The 18,254-nt window shown below is 39.2% G+C and overlaps 1 long non-coding RNA gene across 1 annotated transcript; it reads left to right on the top strand.

Moving 5' to 3' along the window:
• Positions 1-364: 364 nt before the first annotated feature.
• On the top strand, positions 365-2,668 carry LOC127470477 (uncharacterized). The gene is made up of 3 exons (XR_007904309.1): positions 365-433; positions 1,161-1,231; positions 2,005-2,668. It is a non-coding gene; the product is annotated as an uncharacterized LOC127470477 (long non-coding RNA).
• The last annotated feature ends 15,586 nt before the right edge of the window (positions 2,669-18,254 follow it).

The raw sequence follows: 18,254 nt of genomic DNA, 5'->3' as shown, positions 1-18,254 counted from the left end.
CACCATGATGAACTGATCTCAGCTGTCCTAACTAGGACAGAAACGCTTCATTAAACAGAAATCAGAACTCAGTCAGAAAGGAATTAAAAAAGGCAAGGGAAAGGCAACAAGTAAAGTACGTAAATTACCAATGTACAATATTTTCTCCTCCTTGTGGCATTCTCTCCTATGCAGTTCTGATGTGATCACATCCATCAACCCACAGTTAAATATTCATTACAATCAAGTATTCAACATGTAACTTCACACACCATTTTTGTTCCCTCCGTGGTTTCACAGGGCATTCATCCGGCTGCCTAACCTGGCCATTTTGATTTTATCTTGTTCAATTAATCAAGGAAATATATCTTCCTATTCATGTACGTGATGCTGATACCTCCAGCACATGACAGTTATTGATTTTCCATCTTGTATCTCAGAAGAAACCACACAGGTTAGTCCTTGACAACATGCACATTCATTGTGTTAAAGAAATTAGGAACCTGTGCTTGAACAGTAGGGAGCAGGAATAAGAGCACTGAACCCACAAAACTGGCTTAAGTGCCTCAGGTGAAGCTTATAGACCAAACATCAGTTTTTCCCCTCAAGTTTCAACATCAGAGAAAGTCCACTTCCTAATAAATAACAGACTCGGATTATAGAAAATAGTTCATTCATGCAAAGACACTTAGATTTAAGATATCTGATACAAGCAGGATTAGTAGCTGAACTGCTTGTCAATGTCAATGTTTCTGATAAGACTGCAATTTCAATCTTGTAATGGGGGTTTAGTCCCAGGCAGCTGATTCATGTCCAGTGTCTGCTGTCGTCATGGTAGATACAACAGTCTGTGGTGGATAGTTCACAATGGGATGCCTGCCCTTTAGTGTAGTTTCTATAGCTCCACCTCTTGTAAGGATAGCTTTTTTAAAAATAATTTACTACACACTAGTTACAGTACACAGACATACATATAATGTAGCATAAAACTCTACTTTCTTTGTACATTCATAGCAAAAGCCATGGACAGAATATCTTTTTGTTTATGATGTTTACTGTAAATGTCTTTGTGTTCCTTTTTCTAGATCCTATCTGATTAACAATAAGCATAGCTTTTCAAATCCTAGAGTCCAGACAGTTTTTTCTATAGCTTATAAATACTGTTTGCTTAATATTTTCAGATCCTGGACTTGATTCACTGAAAGGAAAGCAAAAGGACTCTGATGGGAGATTTCTTACATGCAAGCCTTGTGTAAGCAAATGGGATCTGCTTCATTTACAGTTAGTGACATTAAAACAAAACTTCTGGTTTCTCTGCTTAAAAATATTTTGAAATAATAATAATAGTAATTCTTAATTATATTTCTTTCCTGATATTTTGGATCATGCAATCTTGAGAGCACAGCTGGCATATCCTAAGGGAAATGTCATTTTACTGGAGATCTAGAAACATGGACCATTAATTTCCTTTAGATTTTCAAGAATGTAATTCTGTTTCCACCTCTTGTTGACTTTTATGGAGTTTGAGAGATAGTCTCTTGGGGAACATTTTCTTATTTCAACCTTTAGCAGAAGATTATACAGCATTGTATGTGGTAATTAATTTGTAGGAATTAAGATGTCCATATTAGACTGTTCAAAGACACAGACTATTTCCGAATATGCAGGTAAGGTGCATGCCTTAATGGTTTGTATATATATACCAAACACTTAAATGTAGAGATCTCAAAAAGCAGAATACCTCTATTTTCATTATAAAACAGCTGCCATTTGCATAAAAAATTAAAATGTTTGGGGAACCAGTGTAGATGGTGACAGATTCTGATTTGTGAATGTAACTCCACCAAATAGCAGCAAGTCAATATGCTTGTTGTTGTAAAACACATGAATTGGCTGAACACAAATGTCTCTAGGCATTTCAACATGTTGTGCTCTGATTCAAGACTGAAACATGTCTGAGAATGAATTCTTTGATAAACCTGTTGAGATCATCTGTATGACAGCTACTCCTGTTTTATTTTGTAGGTCTGATGTACCTGTACTTCTCTGCCCCCAGCAGCACAGATGGCAGCGTTGTGCTCACACTGTGTTCTTGGAACGTGTGGAGGAAAAGCTTTGCCAGCTGCATCAGGGAGAGGCGGGTAGAGATGCAAGTGTTCACTCTGCTATGTTAGGGACACTGGATCTTGCCTCATCCAGAGGGCAAACTTAGATAACAAAGGACTGATGGGTGCTGGCAGAATCCATAACTCCGTTGTTTCGAAGGGTTAGGAGGACAATGATGCCCAATTGAACTGACTAGACCCAAGCCTTCATTTGAGAGCAAAAAATGGAGATAGCTGGGCTGGCTTGCACTACTGAAAGGTTATTATCAGGTGAGATCCTTGCAGCATCCAGGGTGATCCTGGCTTACATGGGCTCAGGATATCCATGCAGACAATGCAGCATTGTCTCAGAATCTGAGTTGCAATGCTGATAATCTGCATGAGATGAAAAAATGAAAATGTGCTGATCGCAACACTGACCTTAGCTGGAATAGCTTGTCCTTCTTGGAAAAATACACTTGTCTGAGCAGAGTCCTCTGCTGCTATAGCCAGAATCCATATTGCTGATTGTCAAATCTCTTGACAGAGATCATCTTGGGGAGTAACCGCCACTCAAAGCAGGGTCATGGTGGGTGGCTTTCTAAGGCAAGTAGAAAGTAGGACTGCTTTTAAATGTGTTAGGAGACACTTTTTTACCTTCCAACACACCTTTCCTTCAGTGTTCCTGAGCGGCTGACACTTGACAGTACCCTCTGACAGAGTCTCCATGCCTGGCACCCAAAGTCCCGGGAGAAAAAGAAAAATATCCACAAAAACCAGAATTTTCTGCTTCCATCTTATCTAAAACAAACTTCTCATGGGGAAAATCTTGATCTTTTCCCTGATAAAACCAGTTTTCTGTAAAACTGCATTTTCTCCCATCATGTTGGTACTAACCTGATGTGACCTTACAGGATGATGACTATTTAAATGCCAATGTCTTTCCTTTCACAGGAACTCCAGTCTAAGCAGTATGGTGCTAAGAATAAAGCAGTGTGATATGGACTCTACATCATTATCCACACTGACCTACCAATTTCTCAGTCCCAAGAAATGTGTTCATCTGAATGTGCTACGGAAGACTAGTGGTCCTGAGATGTGTCTTGCGTCTATCCTGTGAGTCAGGAATGAGCTCTTTGAGAGACCTGACACACTTGTAACAAAGGAGGCCTAGGTCCTTCAAACAGCACAAAACCTGGCATAGAGGATAACAGCCTTTATCAATGATGTTCAAATGTTTTAGCAAATATCTGTTTCTTACTGTAAATACCAGCATGGAACAAAACCATGGTAAATGCACTTTGTCTGGTTTATTAGTATTTGCCTCTTCTCCTTAGGTCTGGATTTTTGAAATAACATGGACATTAATATTCTTATCTCTTTCTACTTAACAAATTCCTCCCTATATAGGGGGAATTGCTAAAAATTACTTACCAATGCTTCCAATTAATTAATTTTTTTTCTCTAACCAGTCCCTCAGCCATCTGTAAGTAAAAGAAATGGCACAGCCCATCACACCTGGTAACTAGAGGTGCTGAATGCCATCATGAGCTTACTTTGGAAACTCCCTGTCCTCTGCACCCAAGAGCTGGTGATTAGCAGACTATGCCAAAATAAACCCTCACATCCTTCCTTTTCCTTCAATAGAAACAGCTGCTTTGTTCTTGACTCTTAATTACTAGGAATTGACTGCTGAAAGATTGACATAGTCAGGTAGTTTCAATTTCTTTTCTAAACATAGTGTGTGGGTGTTGAGTGTAACAGGGGCAAGCATTGCTGAGGGCTCTGGAGGTATATCCAGATCTGGATTTGGACTCAAATCTCCAGACTGAAACTGTAAGTAAGCTACATGGTAAATGCACACCCAGACAGTGATTTAGCATAAGAAAATTGCATACCGGATCATTTTGCCCATTCCAAAAGACAGTGAGTTACATATCACATTGGAAAACTTGGGACACTAGTAAGAATCCCTTAAGCAATGATCTTCTAGCTCTATCTGCACTGTTGTGGAGTTCAGTGTTTCTCCAGGATTTCTCAGATGCAACACTTGTGGGAAGAAAAATGTGTAAGATGTTGACAACAAAACCAACATGTTTTATGTTAAAGAGAGCTTCCTGCCAATTGTGTTGTATCTACAGGCATAGTTTGAAGTTTGCAGTTCCCCAAATTTGGGTTGGAAAGAATGCAGTCCCCAGTCTTCCTGTAAATTACCCATTTTCTTAATGCCAGACAAACCCAGCCAAGTAAAAGCTGCTTTCTCTGTGCATGGCAGATGAAAGACTTGGGACAAATAAAATTTCAGAGGTTGTTTGGATCTGGAGCTCTTGTTGGTGGACATAATCATAATATAATAGCATTGTATCTATACTAATCACGGATAACGATAAAATTCTAGCTGGGCTTCACCACAGTAAGGAGTGACACTCTAATGAAGTGTCACATGTAGCAGTCCTTCAAAGGAATGCTATTGATCTGGTCTTTTTACAGATGGAAAAAGGAGACACAGAGCAGGTAAATTGATTGGCCCAAAGGCATGAGGGAAGAGTTAGTTTCAGACAAAGTCTTACAGGTAAACTTGATCTCTTACAATACAGGTAAACTTGATCTCTTATAACAGATGTGAAGGCACTTCCAGTGTTCCCAAGGAAAAGAGGAATGAATTGGTCTTTAACATCTTACATAAAACCTCATCTTTAAAAATATGGATGTCAGAGTTACGTCTTTCTTCTGACCCACAAGACGGGGGTTGCCTCTTGCGCTTGCCTGCAGTGGAGAGGGAGACACATGGACGTGTTACAGACACTCATTTCCTGGCTTAGGCATCTTAACTCTTTCATTGAAGAGTCAGGAAAAAACCACAGGGCTGCTCTGCAGTGAGGAGAGTGCAAGTTGCTAGAGCCTCTAGGTAAAAAGGCTGCTAAGGAAACAAAGGTACCTGCAGTAAACCTGTGCTTGGAAAATCCTCTTTACTGGTAAATATATAATAAGAGATATCCTAAGAACCTAAACTGAGAGTTGTGAACCTAAGAGTTTCTTGAAAATGTTGGCTCAATTTGTTCACCTCCTTTGAGTGGCTATTATATACTAAATACCTTTACCATATGTGACATATATAAGAAAGAACAGCTATTCCTGTTAAGAACACCGTGAAGAAGCATAAAGGTCTTTTTCTTTGAACAGCACATCCTTGCAATGAAGCAGCTTAAAAAGCATTACTGCTAGTGACAGGACAAGTACATTCCTTCCAAATTCCTACAGGGGTATGACATCCAGCTGTAGCTGTTGTGAAAGGCAGCTGTAGAGCTCTGTAGTGGGTTGACCCTGGCCAGATGCCAGGTACCCACTAAAGCCACTCTCTCACTCTCCCTTTGCAATTGAATAGAGGAGAGAAAAAAAACCAGCAAAGGATTCATGAGTTAAGAGCTGAGAGAGGTCACTTACTGATTACCTTCATGGACAAAACAGACTCAAAGTGGGGATATGAATTAAATTTATTACTAACAGGATAAGAGCCAAAGAGTGAGAAATAAAACATCTTAAAAACGCTTTCTCCCCAACCCTCCTTCCTTCCATGTTCTCCCTCCTCCCTACCAGCGGTGCAGAGGGACGGGGAATGGGAGTTACGGTCAGTTGTTGTTTCTGCTGCTGCTCAGGGAGAGGAGTCCTTCCCCTGCTCCTGTGGGGTCCCTCCCACAGGAGACAGTCCTTGATGGACCTCTCCAGTGTGAGTCCATCCCTCGGGCAATAGTTCTTCCCAAACTGCTGTCCCATGGGTCACTCCTCCATGGGGTGCAGTCCTTCACAAATGAGCTGTACTGATGTGGGTCCCCCACAGGGGCCACAAGTCCTACCCGGGAAAAACCTGCTCCAGCATGGGCTTCCCTCTCCATGGGCTGCAGGTCTCCAGCAGGACTCTGCTCCATCTTGGGCCTCCCATGGGGTCACAGCCTCCTTGAGGCATCCATGGGCTGCAGGTGGGTCTCTGCACCCCAATGGTCCTCCATGGGCTGCAGAGGCACAGCTGCTCCACCATGGTCTTCACCACAGGCTGCAGGGCCTCAGCTCCAGCACCTGGAGATCATTGTCCCCCTCCTTATGCACTGATCTTGGTGTCTACTTTGTTGTTCCCATGTTTTCACTCCATTCTTCCCTGGCTGGAATTCTTTCTGCGCAACAGCTATCTGTTCTTAAATATGTTATAGCAGAGGCATTACTATTTCTCCTGATTGGCTTGGCCTTGGCCAGCAGCAGGAAGTCCATCCTGGAGCCAGCTGACATTGGCTCCACGGTACAGGGGCAACTTCTAGCAACTTCTAACAGGAGCCACCTCTGTAGCTCACCCCCTGCCCCCCTGCTACCAAAACCCAGCCACAGAAACCCACTATGAGCTGCCATCCAACTGTGCAGCTAGAAGCCCCATTACCCTCCCAGGCTTACCAGTACAGTGGCTTGATCTGAAGATGCTGGTGATGCTGCTATACAATATGGAGATTTAGCTCTCCAAAGAGCAGTTCTGTTTCCACTGCAATATTGGCTTGATGTATGCCAGCATCCAGCAGAGCCCAGCAGTAGTGCAGTGTCACTGACCTTTTGCATTTTCTCTGTACCATTGCCCACGGCACTGGTGTACAGGTGCACATGGAAAAGCTCAGCTCCCAAGCAGAGTGCTGTGACAACTCTTCATGTCGGCCCCAGATTAGCATCTCCTTATCCCTCTGTTGCACACTCAAGTTGTTCCAGAGCCCAAAGGAGCCCTGCAGAGATGTTTGCCATTCAGGCTGATCTCCATCTCCTCTGACACCTTTCACAAAGCTCTTAAAACTTCAAAGGAAGTGGACTGTGGTTTTTGTATTAAGGGCTGGCTAAAGTGGTGTTCTCATGCCTCAGCAGTCGTAGATACACGTAAAATCTCTTCATCCTTCTTACTTTTGCATTCTCATTGTGGGGGCGAAAATGCACAATAAATCTTGCTGACAGCTATGCCAGCATTTACGGACACAGTCAGCTGCAGTGTGAGCACCTCTTAGCCCAGCTTATGAGGAACGAACAGTATCCATTACCAAAAATTTCACTGACCTCAAATCTCTTCCCGTAAGTCAATATTTTTCCATTTACTTCAGTGTACTTTGAAACAGGCTTAATGGAGGTGAATTCTTTTGTTTTAGGCAGCACTATTGGATTGTTCCGGTACAATTGCTAATTCCCTTAGAACTGAAAATCTCTACAGCTTGTACAAATGCAGAGTGAATGTGGATACTTTCTGAAATCTTAAAAGGAAGAAGCAGGTTTACAGGTTAACTGTAAATACTGTGATCTCACAAATGACCAGAAGAAGTAGATGTTACACAAAAATATGTTCAGATCTTTCACCCACATATACTGATTCTATAAAGACAATTAAATAGATTCTGTACATTACTAATATTATTATTTTCCATATGTATATAACTTACCCTACATATATTTATTATAAAACAGACAGCAAGATTTCAAGGTCTCTGCTCAGGATATCCCCTGCCCTGCCACTCCCCCATATACTTCAAATTCAATGTTATCTCTAAAACTGTTGTACTTTGGGCTAGATTTAACCATGTCCCCTGTGATTTCTGGAACTGAGAGCCTACTCATGAATGATTACCATGCAGATTCAGTATTTGAATTATACAGAAGACTCCTAATTCTGATCTAAGATCTGTCAATAGTTCTGCAACTTTGTTTATATTTTTCCATGAATTTATGCCCAAGTTCAAAAAAAGACAACTTTCTATATCCTTCTTCCATCACAAATCCATATATTTGAAAAATTAAGCACACACACACATGGAGTATTCAGGTGGTCAACAAACTTCAAGTACTTTAAGTGGTTGTATGATCATACTGGTCATGCTGAAAGTGCTAATGTCCTTGTCACACTAAGCCTTTGAAATACCAAATTTTATGCCTTTCTTGTGGAACAAAATCATAAAAAGACACAAAACAATCAACCTAACAATAGATTAACAACATAATGTCTAAAGAGTTATTATTAATTTATTAAGATCTTTCTGAGACCTGATTTATAAAAGCTGGTAAAGAGAGGAGATTGGTTTGCAATAACAAAAATCTGGTATTGGCCACAATTAAAATTAATATACTGGAAAAAAATGTAAAGAATAATTTGCTGCTATATACTTCCCTGCTCCATTGAACATTGCTTTGAGCATTGCATTATACCTTATCTCGTTGCAGTGATAGCAATAGAGTAATTTTATTACCTTAATAATACAACTGCAGTTAGCTAACACTGCACAATTTAGTTCATATAAGGAAGAAAAATATTAATTTGTTTTAAGCAAGGGGCTGTTTTTAAAAAGGCACTAACTGCATCCAAAAGGACTCATAAGAGACCTGAGCAATGCTAAATAAAGCAGTGAAGCAAAATGAAATATATTCTGGGATGCCTCTTTTCATTTAGATAAAAGTAATACCTTCTTTTCCTTCAACACCAACCACTGGAACAACTTAAGAAATGCTGGAAATGTTCTGGATGAATTTTGTGCACATGGTTGTGAAGGACAACAAGTAGGGATAAGATGGGGAGAAGGGGGAGTGGTGGAGTCATGGGGAGAGGGCTTTGGAGGGGGCAGTGGGTTGTGCACAGCAGCTGTGGCCACAGGACGCCTGTACATGGTTCTTTTCATAAAGAGCCAGTTAAGTTTTAGTACCATGGGTTTTCCTCACATTAGAAACCAACAGGCAGCAAATGAAACACAGAAACTTTATTCTGTAACTGTTCAAAACACAGAAGTGTGCTTTATAACACTGAAGTGCTGCTTTTCCTCCACAGAGGCCTTTTCTTAGTTGGAAAAAACAAAACCAGAAAGTGCCTGTCATGCAGGTTGTACTAAAATTATGCTTCACGCAATAAACTTATGTGTTATAATGTGTTCTTCAACTTTACCTATCATCTTTCCCTTTGTAAAGAGTAACAGTTTATTTTCACTTCCTTCCTATATATTTGAAGAAGGCAGTAGCCAAGCAGTGATGGTATTCCTTCTATGTTCGTCTCAAGAGATGGATAGGAAAACTGCAATTGCCTGGCAGCCAGTGAAACTTCAAAACATGGAGCCATAAACAGCTGTGTTCCCGTACGTGTTTTCCTGTGAGGATAATTGTTCTTGTTGATGGTTATGTACCTTTGAAAGTAAATAACAAACAATGTTACTAGTGAAAATAACTAGAAATAGAGAAAGTCAGAGGATAGAAATGGGATTTTTCTGCTCCCAACAGAGGAAATTTTCTGACCTTGTGCAGAAGACAAGGAAGGAAAGGGAATATAATGGCCTGGTGTATTTTAAACAAATGTTTCAATATGTACCCTTCCCTCTGATTACGTCTTTAAAACCTGGCTGGCATGCCCAGTGCAAAAACATGAGCCTTAGCACATAGGGGCTGTGTAATCGCCTAATGTTGGCTACCTTGGACTGAGCAAGGAAAATACTTCTCTTGAAATCGAGAAGGACAAAGCTTTAAGTGGCTTCCAGATCTGCAATTTCAAGCACACAGTCCATGCCCATAATCCTTTGTCATTGAAGAAAAAAGAGCACAAAATTGTAAATTTATTTCTTGATTTTATTGTGCTGGGATTTGGGGATTTTGATTGTTTGTGTTGGTGTGATTTTTTTCTTCCTAGCACCATACAGTACATCACAGTTTCACAACATTATAGTCCTTTAAGACTGGGCACCACCCATTCTTTTGTGGTACTTTTAAGGATTTTATTTTTAGAAATAGAAATTTGATAAATATACTCTCAAAAGTCATATAGGAAGTGGGAATGGTTGGGATAGAGATAACATTTATATTTGGCTTCTAGCAGATCTAGTCATTAAGGTTTGGAGCCAAGCTTGGAAACATGGGACAGGAGAATGCCAGAGCCCTCAGAGTATTGCATGAAAATGAGAGCATGGGATTTAAGTTAGCGGGATAAACTGAAGACCAAGGGAAAAGAGGTACCTAAACTACTGATTTGGGAGAGAACCTGAAGGTTGCTTTCCATCTGTTAAACAGTTTTATTCTGTAAGGAGTGAATGTTGTAATTCTATTTGGGAGAATAAGTATAAACAGTATTATTGACATGAAGGAAATAAGGGGATGATAAGTATTGGAAACATTAGCTCTTTTTTTATTTTAGTTAGAGCATTCATTCATTCTGGGAACTATGCCTAATGCTAGCTTAATCAAGAGTGTGTAAATAAACTGCCCATTTCACTGTCTCACATCAGTTATGCATTTTATCTCACACTTTATTTTATCTGGTATCTGCTCTTTGTCAGTGGGCAATCAAATAGGAAGAGGAATCAAGAGAACAGAGTTTGCAAAGATAAAGCATTGTGTCCCTGAGGACATGTCTTCTCTAGGATAACAGGCTCCTTAAAACAAGATACTAAGAAAGTGGACTGAGGGACTGAGGGAGTTATGAATTATTGATCAGAATTCAGTTGATATGAAATGTGTGTTCTTCAAACTTTCTCATGAAAAAATCTTGTCCCTGATAAGTGGCAAAAAAGCTTAACAATATATTACTCCTTATCTTTCCTCGTCACTTACACTTATGAAATCAACTTTGAAATAAATGTTAACAGTACAACATTTAATGTCAAGGCACCTCCATGCTTTCCTGGTTTAGTGGCAATCAGAAACCAGAGGCTGGGTTCTTTTCCAGTAACTATGTCTCATAATCTTGAAACAGGAATTGGACTCAGGCTTTGATTTAAAATAGATCTTTCTGTAGATCTCTTGAGCAATATCAAGATTCCATCTTGAACACGTGCTACCAAAAGATGACTGTTTTAGAAGTCGCCTCCAGCAGGTTTGCAGATGTCAGCAACTGTTTAGCAAATTAGTATACTTTCAATAAGTCAGATAAAAGGAAGAAGCTAATTTTATAAATCTGGTGATCTTGATGAAGAAGCAAATGTATGAATGCCTTTGTTTAGACAGCTTTGCATTTAGATCTCCTAAATTCAGTAGCTGATTCCCAATAACCACCAGTGATCTTAGAAACTACACACTTAACTGGCCAAGGCTGATCAAAAAAGGGGTTTCTGCCCTCTTAAAACAAGCAATGCTGAGACTATTAAATTTGAAATGCTGTGATGGGACTTTTGTTAGTGACCTTAGTGTTTTGTGCTGGCGACTTGGCTAATACGTAAAGACAGACACACAGTAACAAAGTTCATGATTCTCGAATGTGTTATTCTCGGAGAGTTTAAAACCACATTTAACTAGTGAAAGTATAACAATACATTTGTGCTGTAAGAAAACAAGTACGAGGCATAAACACTTTCCTATATGATCTTGGTAACGACTGGATGTTTTGAACAATCTAGAAAATACTTATTTTTCCCAAGTTGGTGTACCAAATTCAAGAAACCTTCAAGCAGACTTTTTTTCAGAAAGTCAGAAAACAGGTGGTCTTCCTCTTCTTTCCCTCCCCTTATTTTCTGTTTCATATATTTGAGTGACTTAGGTAAGTGCTCATGGCCAGTGAATTAAAAACTGATAGGAGGAGTTAAAGCAGTTAGAAATTCTGTGTGAAGGTCAATGAATGTTTTTAAAAAATTATTTTCAATACATGATTCATATGTGAGATTTGATGAAAAATATAACTTTTTGTGTTCAGCTTAGTACTTGCAGATATCTATTTACGAGGAGTTACTCTGTATTTGAAAAACAGCCATACTACTGCAGTGAACTGTGTTATTCTGAAAATCTAAAGAAGCTGAAATCCTATTTTTATTCATAGTTAAATTAATTTTACAACTGTTTGACCTGGAATAGAGAATCTGGCCTATTCCATGCACATCTACCACTGAAATCAGATACAATGATCAGATACAGATACAATTCTCTTCTCAGAGAATTCAGAGGTACTACTTGCTAAACGGGGGTAGAAGACGCACATGCTTTGAGTACTCTGCTTTTCACACACAGAGCCTTTAAGTACATAAAGATATCTTCTTTCAATAGAAAAAACTATCTCAGAATAACTTTATTTCACCTGCAATTAGAATCTTATGAAAAATATGCTTTCCTTAGGATCTTAGTTTAACATCACACAAAGATTTTTTTTCTTATATTAAATTCAGTAACCTTCTCAGGCAGGTTAGTATCAAGGAAACAATGAAATAAACATTTGCTATTTAAGAACGCAGTGAAATAAATTAAACTGAAATCCTACCTCAGTTTAGATAACTACTAGCAGTTTTTCTTATTACCACTTTTCTAGAGATCTGATTGTTCCCCCTTCCCTCTGTGTGAGATGTCTAGAAGAGCCACTGGTTTATGCAGATGGAGAATGCTGTTTTCCCTGGATCCTCTGCATTCCCCCTATTGCCATATCCAATATTTTAGGATCTCCTGTTGGAGAGTTGATCTATGAGCTTAATGGATGTTGCATATTTAATTAATACGTCCAGAAGATGATTGTGCTTTCTTCAAATTGTTCTTGATTTCTTGTTTCTGGGTAAAACTCTCTTCCTTGATTTTACTTAGATGCTTTTAACTTTAATTACTGCACTGATGGTACATGGCAGCGCAGCAATTTGCTTGTCCTTTATTATCAAGTATTCAAAAATAATTTAAACCCTCATCGAAACCTTTAGCTGCAACATACAAAAAAGAAACTTCAATTATCACTTCTCAGCAATCAAAAGATCATCCTAAAATTACATTCAGACCAAACTTAGAGTGATATTTTCAAATGCAAGATGGATAAACATCACTCTGACACTTACAGAATGTCAATCCATGCAGACACATTCTGTGACTGCCTTATAGCAGTCTTTTTAGGCTATGTATTTGAACTTTACTCAACAAATAAATAAATAAATATGTATATAAATCAGGGTTTAATTCCCTTCCATCCTTTGTAATGTTTCTTTCACAAAGTAGTGTGCACCTGAATCCCAGTAATACTGTGGAAATAGATAAAGCAAGTGAAAGAGGGTTTGTAGCAATAATCAAAGTTATTGCCTGATATAAAATAGTCTTGTTTTAATTAAACTTTCTGAGTAACAATTTTTGGCCATTACCTCTGAATCTTTCTTATCAAAAAACTGCCTTTCAATTTTTCTAGTGTCAATGAACGTACATTGATTAATTCAAAACTTTAACTCCTTGAAAAGAGCTGGAGATTTTCCCCATCAAACTTGAGACCACTAGATCTAACTATAAGGAAGCAAACTTAAGGATCAGTGGTATGGTCTGGATGAAACTTACTGATCCACGTAGAGAACAGCATGATTTATTCCTTTGGTATTTATTCCTTGCTTTTCCAGGGCAGGAAATGTGAACAGGCTGACTGATCATTGATGGGAATAATGGCAACATTTTTCTATCTATGTAGACAAGGTGGGTAAAGTGATGAGTCTGAGAATATATTTTTCTAAATCTTGTCTGGTCCCATGAACATGAAATGAAATGAAATGTCATGTCATATGAACACAGAGGATACCTTCTCTGTTTTGGAAGATAGGTGATGGTTGAAGAAGTGCTTCAATTCTCTCTCTCTGACTCCTTTAGATACAATATACTATGGCTTGAGATGAACTTAAATAATAAGAATTTCTTGATTAAACATTTATGCTGCTCATTGAATAGTTCGGGGAAAAACATAAGAAAAATGCAGGGAGCTATAACATACTTAATAATGAACACTTCACTTCTCACTATCTGTGTCAAAAATGTTTGCCCAGATTGTTTCACTGAAGCAAATATTCAGATCGCTTTCTCTGCATACCCTACTTAGCCCCATTGCTGAAGAATGAATTTGAAGAGTGAGAGCTTCTCATCTGCTAGGTGTGTGGTGTCCTTACCTGCATAGATGAGAGTGGTGGGTGCCGCTGAAGAATTCCTCACTGTGTGTACTGGAAGCATGGAGATGGCCATAGGGAGTGGGAGTGCTCCTGCAAGCAGAGCAGAATGTAGGTAGGAGCCAGGCAGTTGACAAGTGGAGCTCACAGCTGTGATTCTGCCCTCTCTATGCCTTAGGCAACTGCCTCAAACCTACACACTAAGGCCCTTTATTTGCTCTGGACTTGAGGAATTAAAACCAGATTCCTCTCTTGAAGGTAAAGGAGGACTTCATGGTTTTATGTCAGGTTCTGCATATGTCTCATCGTTAGCTTTGTGACTCAAACTTTGCCAATAAGGAGGAAAGCTAGGTTTCAGTCTTTCATCAGTATGTTCTGGCTTTGCTAAAACCTTTCCAGTTGAAGCTGGGCTACTGAGCAGGATGATTTGAAGGACGATTATCACAGAATATTCTGACTTGGAAGGGACCCACAAGGATCATCAAGTCCAACTCTTAGTAAATGGCCTGTACAGGGAACAACCCCATGACCTTAGCCTCATGTTCTAACCAACTGAGCTAATCTCGGGGTCATGATGAGAATGGGGAAGCGATAATATAATTCTCTAGCTTGTTTTATTTAACTTGGCTGTCAGAGCTATGTGGTCTGAATTCTGTATTCTCCTTCAGCTCACACAGTATCAGTGAAAAAAAAAATTTTTTTAGATGTATATTGTAAATAAGAATTTAGCTCAGATCTCTGAACTGACTTCAATCTGAAATAACTGTTGATTTGTAATTCAGCAGCAGGACAGATGAGAACACGGGTCGACTTCTGTGACTGTTTGGACAAGAGTGTGCTTTTGACACACATACTCTGTGTACAGCAAACACTGTCATGTGAAACTCGAGGCAAAACTAAACATCTGTAATCCCATTGTTGAGGCAGGGTCATAGAGTTCAGGAGGATACTTGGCATGTGTGGTGAAGAAGAAATAAGCTTTGTAGAAGGAAACACTTGTGACACTTGAAAATACTCTCTCCTTGCATTCCTTTTCATTTCTTCCATTGTTGGTTCCTGGTACTGTAATTCAAGCCTTGTAGGAGAACTTAAACCTTAGACTTAAACAATCTATACTGAAAGTTATTCCTGCTGGAAAAGATGCTGCGGCTTAACTTCTGGGGGTTCCTTGTATATATCACCTGGAAGAAACTACTCTGTGTTTTTGCAAACCTTATTATTGATTGGGACAAAAATCAGAACTCAGGACATTGCATTCTGGTTTTTTTTAATATATACACTCCCTGTATATACGCAGCATATGACAACAGTACTTTGAGGAAAAAAGATCCCTTACTCAATATAACAAAATACTTTGGAAATAAATGAGCAAAATTAAATGGCAAAGTTTTTCATAAATCCTTGAATTCCCTGAGTCATGCCAAAGCTTTAAACTCAATACGTTTGAATCTGCTGTTTTAAGGATTAGATGAGGAGCAGGAACACCTTCTAGCAGTCCTGGGTGATCTATCATGACTTGGGAAAAAGACAGGGCATTTAAAGATGGCCATACCTCCCACAGTGCAGTGAAGTAGGCAGAAATCTACACCCTTACTCCGTGACTGTGTTCCTGGGCTGTGACAGCAGCCAATTGATATATCCAGCCTCCCCCTACGGAAAGAGTGTGAGGTAAAATTATTTCCCCTTGTTACTGAACAGCTAAAACAGTGTTAGACCTTTGCCATCCCTTTGAGAAAGCCATAGTTTATCAGCAAGATATAATCTTTAATAAATTAAGTAAAGTAGTCTGAAAGAAGTCTGAAACTCCATTACATAGCAATTTCTAATGAGCATAGCAATTACAATTTGACCCCGGACTTCTGAGTCATGAAAACAATGCTGTTTTCAGACCTTTCCACTTCAATTACTATATCAAAGGACATGCAAAAGCAAATAAAAAGTAATTTTAAATATTGTTTCGTAATGTGCGAATCCTAAGATACTTCTCATTTTTTTTCTCCAGAATTTCACTTTTGAATAACCATGTTAAAAAGATTTTGTTCATTCCAGAAGTTATGAAAATCTATGTAATGTTAACAATGCTAGCCTAATTTTGCTACCAAAAAAAGCAGATGGAAATGGAAGAAGACAGTACAATTTTCATTAGGAGTGAGATTGCAAAAGCAAGATTTGCAAATAGTAAAAAATTAATGTTGAACAGTACAAACAAGTATCCTGGCACTTAGGACACAAACTTCAATCCAAGGTTTTCTTTGCTAGGAGCCAAATGATTACATAATCCTAGTAAGACAAACTCAGGCATGAGAAAACTCTGCTCTCAGTACTAACATCCTTTGTGTCTGAGTGGTGCCACAGACACCGAGACAAAACAATTAAACTGTTCTTGTGTCTTTAACCTTTGTCCATTGGTGTGTGATACTGGGAATGGTCAATGCTAAACAAATAGCATTAGCATGAGTCTCATGCCAGCAATGGGGATTCTGCTTACAGTAGTATTTAATCTGTAGATTGAAAATTTAAAGCTAGAATAAGGAGATATAAATTTAACAAACCTATCCTGTGCAATCTGTGCACAAACAATTTTAGCTTGGCAAGACAGGCAGAACAGGCAGGAGAAATGAGGCTTCATAACACTGAGCTGGTTTGAACTCCAGTATAGGCAAAACTCAGCGCAATTCTAAAGTGAGTGCATCTTGCCAACTTCAGAAGAAATAGTAAATCCATACAATTACAGAGTATTGTGGGAAGTTCTGTCCACACTGACTAAAGCAAACTAATGCACAAGAAGGCAAAAAGGCATGCAAATAGAAAAAAACCCAAAAAACAAACAAACAAACAAAAAAACCAAAAACCAAAAACCAAAAATGTGGTTGTGTAATTAAGTGAGTAAAATTGAACAGAACACAATATTGAAACTGGAACTGCTGGAATTTTTTGGCTACCCTTCCTTGAGTTTTTTTCTTCTTCACATGATGAACATGTAGAGAAAGATATTTCATTTGGGAAGCATTGTGCTTTATCAAGCAGGCTTACTGCAGCCCTGGCAGAATGAGGGATAAAATGCTTGGCTGTGAACTTGTGAAGGTGAGCTGTAACATGTTCAGCTGAACCTTAGACAAAATAGAGCACTCGTAATTTCCTTTTTTAAACAGTGAGGATAAAGCTTAGGGTGCCTGTACACCTCTGTCTGGAAACTGATGAGAGGGTGCTCACCAAAATGGGAGAGAAGAGTAGGTACCCATTGTGTAACATCATCTTTTTCCTCAAGAGCATATAAAGAGAAGGAGGGAAGATAGTTAAGCAAATTTCTTAGTTGTAGTTCGCTTTTTTTAACTTTTTTTTTTTCCAAAAATACTCTCCAACTGATTTGTTGCATTTAGCAGTGCCTCTCCCAGTTACTGAGGCAGCCCAGTTCTGCACTCTTCTGGTACTAACTTGATAAAACCACACAGTGGGGAAATCATGAGCTTCAAAACTCATTCAGGTGAATAAGATGATGAAACTAAACAAAACATTTTCTGAAATGTATCTTTTGATATGCTGACAGCTTGAGCTGCATCTACCTGTATCGTACCCAGACTGATCTACCTCCTGTCAATATCAGATGAAAACAGTTGTTGCAAAGAAAACTGCAATTGCCATGTTGATATACCAACCATTTATAAAGGAAAAAGACAAGTAGGAAGTGGGTTTAAATCTTTTGGGTTGTTGTATATTGTTGGAAAAAAGGAAAGGAAAAGGAAATTTATATAAATTCTGGGCTTCATCTAAAATCTTCAAAAATATTTTTCCCCCTAGAAAAAGTCTGCTAGCCATATTGGACAAATGAAATGAGCAAATGAGAGCTGTGCTCTGCCATTCCAGCCTGGGGTGAAAAAGAGCCCAACCACAAGCGCAAGCTACGGAAACTCTTTGTATTCCGGTACGAGCAGCTTGCAGAAACAAGGCAGATGTGATGATTATAGAAACACACTGCACAGCACTGTAACACCCGTAGGTACTGGGTTAGCCCGCTTGTACTTCACTTCCTTGACTTTTATGGGTTTTTTCTCTTATTACTTTAGAATAAGGAAACATTCTCTGCTTGCAGTGAGCGAGGCTGACTTTTTTTTTATAACACCCCTGCTACGACAATAGGCACAGAAGGAAAAAAGGACGCCGTGTGAGTTTTGCAGAGGTGTAAAAAAATTAATAATTAAACAAAAGCCGGCCCCGGGAGCGGATGGAAAGGGGTGGGACAGACGCATCCCACCACCCACACCGCGCTCCGCACCCGTCCCGGGGCCGGCCCGGCCCCGCCCCGCCCCGACTGGGCACTATATAAGTGCCGCAC

Source organism: Manacus candei, unplaced genomic scaffold (assembly GCF_025592945.1).
Source record: "Manacus candei isolate 608988 ecotype Guabito, Panama unplaced genomic scaffold, ASM2559294v1 h1tg000021l, whole genome shotgun sequence".
In the NCBI taxonomy this organism is placed as follows: domain Eukaryota; kingdom Metazoa; phylum Chordata; class Aves; order Passeriformes; family Pipridae; genus Manacus; species Manacus candei.
Note: the sequence above shows the minus strand (reverse complement) of the source record. Positions and strands in the feature narration are given on the sequence as shown.